Here is a 7591-nt window from a genome sequence, read left to right as displayed (position 1 = left end):
TTCCGCATTTGTAATGTTGGTAATTTTGTCAGTTAATGAGAGAAGTTCCCCACCTCTTTTCATCACTGCCCTGACTGTCCTGGCATTGTGCAGTGTAAGTAATAGGGGATGGTCTGTGAAACCCGGTTGGGACCCCTTCCTGGGGTAGCTCCGGAGACTCTGAGATGCTGAAAATAAGACAAATTTTAGTTTGCTGTTCTCCATCTCCTCTTGTGTTGCTCTTCTATTAAAATTCATCTACTTTGAAAAGGTGATAAGCGTTCACTTTTCAAGGAATTATGTCAATCATACAGTATGCAGTTGACTCTTTGACACAGTCTGTGGAATACATTTGAATATGAAATTCTCAGTATTTTGTGTTTTACCTGCTACATCATAGGCTCTGCAAGCAACACTGGCAACTGTTAAAGGTCCTAAACCTTCTTGAACTTGTTCTGGGTCTGGAAACACTGGATGTTATCATAGTGTTAACCAAAATTTTCAGTGTAGGTCAGAGTGGTAGGAAATAAGCTAATTCTATTTTCTCTAGTAATTAACTTATTTCCCCTGGCTGATCCTGAAGAGAAATAGTACCAAGAAAACTTGAATAATTTATATTTTATATAGTATAGATAGTACCAAAATTAACATTTTAAAACAGGCCTCTCATAATGTTATTTACTGGATAAGTTTAAAGCCAGAAAGCTTGCATGTTTTGGGAAACAGTATGGTGATTGAGCAGCATAATTTTGGAATTTATTTTCTATTTTAATATTTAATTTGAGTAAGATAAAAACATGGTATGGGCCACACTGGATCAGACCAAAGGTCTGTCTATCTCCAACGCAGGCTGTAAGCAGAAGCCTGAAGAGGAGCACTGTAAACATGTATGGTAGTACATTAATACTCTTCCAGGTTCCAGCTATTATTTCAGGACAGGGGTTTTCCTTTGCCAGTTGCAGTGTTGGTGTATTTAATAACCAGAACCACAGATGTAATCCGTTAGCATATATGGTCTCTCTTTGAGTCCCTGTAAATTTCTAACATCTTTTAGCGAGAAATGCAACGGAGTCTAATATGTCCCAAATGAAAAAAAAGACCAAAAAAACCCGACCAAAAAAACCCAACCAAAAAACAAACCCCCAAAATAAACAAAAAGACCCCAAACCAAAAAAACCCCCAAAAATCCCTCTTCTGCTTGTTTTGAATCTGTCTTGACTTCTTTTGTTCTTCCTCCCAGTTGTTCTATCAGAAGAGACAGTGCACAATAAATTATTGGTTACTCTTTCCATGCCACTTTTGATTTTTATTGTCCTTTACTGTGTTCACCCCAAGGTTGTGTCTTTTTCAGGTAGAAGAGTCTTAGCTTAATTGTTTCCTGGACAGAAGCTCTGCATACCTGTCGTTGTCTGTATTACCAGATTTAAAATATCTAGCAGAAGTTGTTCAAAGGTAATGCCATGGTTCAGTGTTATGATGTGAAATACATTGCTGTAGTGTGGATTCCACATAGGTAGTGTAATGGGCTTTCATGTTAAGCAGTTACGTAGTGTCAGAGACTTTCCTTATGCTCTTCCTTAAGATGCAATTCTTGGAGAGATCACTGTCCAAGGAAGTGTGAAGAACTTGAACTTGCATGACTGCGAGATGGTTTGGTCTTCCCGAATATTGGTCATTCTGTGCTTCCTGAGGATGAGTGGAATAGATTGGGACAGATCTGAAAGAGGAGAGTGCCTCAGTCAAAGTACAGGTAAGTTTTTGGTAGATGAAATGCTGTGGAATTTTGTGTCTCAATTTGAAAGCCATATAGGCATGTTAAACGCAGAGATCTAAGTCTAGCAAATGCCAAACCTTTCTTCACTAATCACTAGTTTGAGAACTTCTGTTTCACAGAGAAATGCGTTGTCAAGATTATTTTGACTTTCTTTTTAAAAGGCATTTCTGGATGCCTGTCTGCCTCTGTGATATGCCTATTTAACGAATTTAGTGAATTATTATGGTTTCATTCTGGTTTCCCTCCAAACTATGAATGAACTGCGGCAGGTGAACCTGGTTAAATGTTGCTGACCTGCTCTGCTAATTGCAAGGGGGGTTAAGTATTCAATTGCTAGTCTTTACAGGCTTTAAAATCCTAATTCATTACTCATAATCTCAGAATCACAGAGTCTTTGAAATTCCAAAAACTCAGAAAATTGTTTCTGGTGTGAGTGGCAGATTATTCATGAAAAAAAGATGAGACGTTAGTTACTCTGGGTGACTTTAATTGTTGGAAATTCTTTCAATTACAAACATATGAAAGAATAATTTTTACAGTGAGCTTGAGAGTGCCTTGTTAAATTTGTGCTTTGTGTGCAAAAAGAAACTTTCCCAGAAACTTTGAAGCTAACATTACATATGGTAATTCTGTGAAAAACTGTTGCCACTCAGTTCAATCCTTTGCAGCGTTGCTTTGAAGTGATTGATTGGGCAACATTCATCCCCACCAGAAAACTTACTGAGGCCATTAAATGAGGAATATGGCCCCTGGTTCTTCTGTAGGTTTGCTAAGGAACTGTGCTATACGGGGGAGTGTGCTACCAATATGGTTTAAAACGCATCTGAGCCAGAATATGGAAAATAAAAGTTCTTACAATGGCAAACTGTGACTGTGAATGTGGTTGATGTGTGCCAGTCTACTGGATGTAGATTTGAAAAGAATTCACTGTGTTCCCTGTTCCTTACTAGTTCTCTTAAACTTTCTAAATCTCTTATCTCTTTTATTTGGAATAGAATAAATCTAAGTGAAAGCTGTTTGTCTCTAGAATAAAAAAAAAAAAATCATTCTTTCTGTAGAGAGGACTGAGGCTTTAGGTGTGAAAGCTTTTGGTTTTTGTATGGTCCAGATTTTGTGATTTTGAAATTGCAATAACTTAACTTTTTACCTTTTTTCTTTTCTTTTTCCCTTTTTTTAAGGACCTTCTTTTTAGGCTGCTTGGGCTTATTCCAATGTACTTCTCCAGCTTATGGGTGTGTGTACAGTTAAGAAGATAAAGAGAGAGAGAAGATGCATGTATATCAATTGCAGTAAATCAGTGGTCTAGGGTACCCTCTAATTTAGTATGCTAATATGATCCTAGAACTGGAAATCTATCCACAGCCATTAATAAAGGAAATATTTGAAAGTGCTATTATCCATAGCTGGTCCTAGGTATGACATTCAGTGCAGCATACCCTTAAATACGCTGTACTACTGCACCGAATGTAGTCAAAGTACTTGTCAGTTAGTCTTTGACTGTTTGGCCACACTCCACCCCAATATGCTATTCACTTGTTTGTGAATGGGTCCAGTGTTTGTACCTGCAGAAATTTGCTTCTTTGGCTTTTGCAAGTATTCATGATTTTTTGCATGCAACAGGGCTTCCTGACATCTGCTTCAAATCAAATTTTTTCTTACAATATTCATGTATGCCCTCTTGTCCTGTCATGTGTATTAAACTGAAAATAATTCTTGAATAGACATCCATATCATGTAGGATTTTGTGTACTTTTTATGAACGCCATCTGGAATTGATACTGCTGTAGAGAGGCAGGATGCTTTGTTTCTTGACAAAATTTTGTATCAGAAACACTGTCAGGAAGGAGTCCGTGGGCCTTTCTTCCTTTCAAACCTGAGATAGTGCTGTCTCTGTCTACAGCTTTTCTTCACAGGCTTTTTAAAAGTCACAAAAAAAAAATCCACAACCACAAAAGGCTTGAATAGTCTGACTAGCTCAGGAAGGGGTTTCAGTAATGTTGCTGCAGACCCTCATTTATAGAGCCTGCAGAGCTGTAGCAGGCGGTTTGCCAGAGCAACAAATTAACATCATTATTTAACATTTCTGAAAGTTTTAATTAAGCTTGTTTTAGGCTTGCAGGCAAACCGGAGCATATATTTCCATCCCCTGTTTAAGAACGTTCTTGGCTTCTAGATGAGTTTTCCTAAGTGGTCCCAGCTCTAATAATGTCATCCTAACGAGCTGTGCAAAACATGGTGTGTTTTGTTCTCGAGGCTTCATGCGCAACAATTTTGCTTTCAATCCACATGGGTCTGCACCCCATGATTTTTATTTTGAGTTTCAGGTTCAGTGGGGAAAGAAAAAAAAGAAAAAGCAGTGTTTCACAGGGTTTTATGTCAGTTCCATAAACTGGCCCATATTCTCTCTAAAGATGTGTGAATCTTAGCTAACCTTTTATGAAAAGTTTTGTATTTGTAAAGAAATTCAAAAGGGGCACATTGTGTAGTTTATGACTTCGTTGTGAACATTTTTTACAGCTGTAATCCTTCCTTCTGAATGTTATGTTATGGCTGTTGCTTTTGCTCTATGGCTAAGGTAACAAAATGGTGGTTCTTATAAAGCCCTGTTTGCAGATGGCTTGTGAAACATTCAGCTTTGCAGATGAATTGTTCTATATTTTGGACTGTGGCCAAATATACCTTTTTTCTTGGAAGGCTTGAACACAACCAGTTCAATCACTTGTACGAGAGTGAGGAAAATGCAAGTCCAACGTCTAGAGCAACTAAGGTTGGAAAGCTAGTTTTACAGGGAAGTATTTTACTCTGAAAAGAATTGCCTGAGTATGATTTAGGGGGTTATTTCTGGTTAAATTACAAGCCAAATGCAGGCAAACCTGGAAAATGCACCTGTGGAGAGAGAGCGTGAACAAAATGGCTCCAAGTCTTTCTGAATATTTTTTCCTAATTAATAAAGTTATGACTTGGTGAAGGAGATGCTCCTCAGGTTACATCCTTCAGCAAAGTACTTACGAAAGGTGCAGGGAGCAATAAACATAGGGTGGGTTTTTTTTTCTTGGTCAGAACATGAAGGATTGTCAAAGCCAAAGCTTTTAGAAAATTTTTGAGTCAAAGTATATACCAATTGGAAATCTTTCAGTCAAAGGAAGAATTGCATATGGAGGAAAACAGATGAGATTCCTCCCCTTCCTACCCCATTCTGGGCATGGATTTGTAGCGTATAGAATACCTAATTCCAATCCTGTTTGTAAAGAATACGTCATTGTTAAAATAAGTAGAGAAGCTCCAACAGCAGTAACTGAAATTTGGTTTCAGCATAGTGAATTGCTTTGAAGACGATCAGCTTGCTTGTGGAAGAGCAGTGGTGGTCTGCATCAGAAGCCTTTTTGAGGGGTGGCTTGAGCAACAGGCCGCTTGTGAAGGTACAGGGGAAGACTAGAAAGTTTTGCTCATTCATCGTATAATGAGGAAATGCACGTGTTCTTGAAATTTGCTTTGCTGCGTGGTACATCTCTCTTCACTAGCTGTAGCTCTTGTTTTTAGCTCATTGGATAATCTTCTACAATTCTCTGCCATCCACAGCTTGGACCCTGGCAACCTGCGTGGCAGCATGTACGGTTAGTTCACAAGGAAACTGTTTTTTTTCTGAGGATGTGAGGTGCATGGTCTGAACCTATGGGCTTACAATATCTTTCCTGTACTTCAGTATTTTCCATAAAGAATATAAATATTCTGTTAGGAGCTGTATGTTATTGAGAGAAATTTTATATCCCTGAAGATTGACATGCCTTTATCAGTTGATGCACTCCACAGCATTTATATTCAAGGGGCAAATTACTATGCATACCACTGAATTAATAGGATCAAACATGTCCATGGAGTAACTCCTGATTTCTAGTGACTTGTGCTAAAGTTTGCTTTCTTTTTTCCCATTGGTGTTTGTCCTGCCAACTGAAGGAATTTCTGCACAAGTCATGATGCTCCCCAAGTAGTTCGCTCTGTTTTTCTAGAGACATCTGAAGAAAGGCTGTAGGTAAAACTGACTTCCAGGCAGTCATGGCAAGAACAGTGAGTTGCTACTTCTGGGAAGTGTAGCTTAGCATTGTGGGGACCAGGCTTTGTTCACTTTGTACCTAGAAACAGCATTGGTGATGGGGGCTGTATTTTGTAGTGGCTCTTTGAATTATATCCTTCAAGAACTAAGAATATATCAACTAGTTTGCTGAATAGCTTAGCAGTAGCTCTTGTTTCAAAAAATAAAAAAGTAAAAAAAATTGGCTATCATAAAAAGTACATGGGAAATATTCTAGTTCTCTTCTGTCAGGTAAAACTCAGCTAAATGTCATACTAAAACTTGTTAATTCTAATACGTAATTTGTGGTCTCAAAATAGGACTGTAAGATGGCAAAGCACGCAACTGGGAAGAAGTATTTTCATAAGAAGGACAGTATTTTGATGATTTTTTTTGGTATAATTTTTAGAAGCGACTCAATTATTAGAAGCACAAGAAGGACATTAAGATTTTGCTGTCCTGATTCATGTGAAAGTTAGTATGTTAAGGAGCTGGTGAAGTTTGGAATGTTTTCTGCTGGCTAAGTTGATGCCAGTCTGATCAATGTTCTGGGTGCTACGTATGTTTGAAATAGCGTCGCTTCAGGTTGGCTGATTTGCACGCATACGAACATTGCTGTCTTTCAGTAAAGCATAATAAATGTATACTTTTCATTCAATGGGCTTTTCAATCTGTAATTAGTAAAATGAGAAATATGCAAGAACACAGAATACTTGGGTTTTTTTAAACAACTTTTCAGTAATTCATGATGAGCTGAAACTTTCTCAGGAAGTTTTGTCAGAATGCCTCATATTAAGGGATGAGGAAGCAGCCACCTGTTCTTGTGCTGTAAAATTCTGAGCCATTAATATTTACAGCATTCTGGTAACTAGCAATAGAAGGTTTTCTGTATTAATTCAGTTTCACTGGAGCAGTTATTGTTTATGTTGTGGTGATGGCAGAATGTATTATATATGTCTCCATTTAATGGATGGGATAAATAGCTTCAGCTTGGCCCACAAATATAAACTGTCCTAATTTGAGAGCAGCCCTCTAAAACAGGAATGTGCACCTCATTTTAGGTCAAAGAATTTCTAAGGAATGTGTCCAAGACACCTGCAGAAAATTAAAGCCTTTACTCCCCTTGTACACAAAATTTTCAAGAGGTAATTACCCTCAGTGTGAAACATAATACAGCTCCCATTAGATGGAACACATGGAGTGAAAATTGAATAGACGTCTTGTGGGGAGTGCTTCTGAGAATTAATAGGGCTGTCGAAAGCAGTAATAGGAGTGTTTTCTTCGCTTTTGTGTACAGCTATCCCTCTCCTTATCTTTTGCAGTTTAGGATGAGGCTGTTGCCATTTGGCTCAGCAGGCAAACACCGGCTTCTTCCCTGTCGCTGTCTCCTGCCAGCCGCTTTGTTTCTGCAGAGCTGGCTGCTGCCGTTAAAGGCTCCTACTTTTCTCCTGAGCCTGTCCAACTCCTTTGCGCTCGGTTCCCGGTCTGCGTGCCAAGGGCTGGCACAGAAGCCCCTACTTTTCTGTGAGCTGCAATGATGAGAGTGACAAAGTGGGGCTGCTGGGTTCAGCATCTCACTTTAAGCCGTTCTTTTATCCTTCAGGGAACTTCCTCTGTGGAGATGGAGCTGAAAGTTAAGCTTTCGTGCTTTGTTCTGGTGGCTGAGCCACAAATATCCCATTTCCTCTCTTATTGTTTGACGTTTTGTTTATGTGTCTCTGTTACAGAAATAGAGCAAACAGTCTTTGTGTTCAGGTTTTCTGCTCCCT

The sequence above is a fragment of the Gavia stellata genome, chromosome 19, assembly GCF_030936135.1.
Source record: "Gavia stellata isolate bGavSte3 chromosome 19, bGavSte3.hap2, whole genome shotgun sequence".
Taxonomy (NCBI): domain Eukaryota; kingdom Metazoa; phylum Chordata; class Aves; order Gaviiformes; family Gaviidae; genus Gavia; species Gavia stellata.
The sequence above is the reverse complement of the archived record's forward strand: the minus strand, read 5'-3'. Positions refer to the sequence as shown.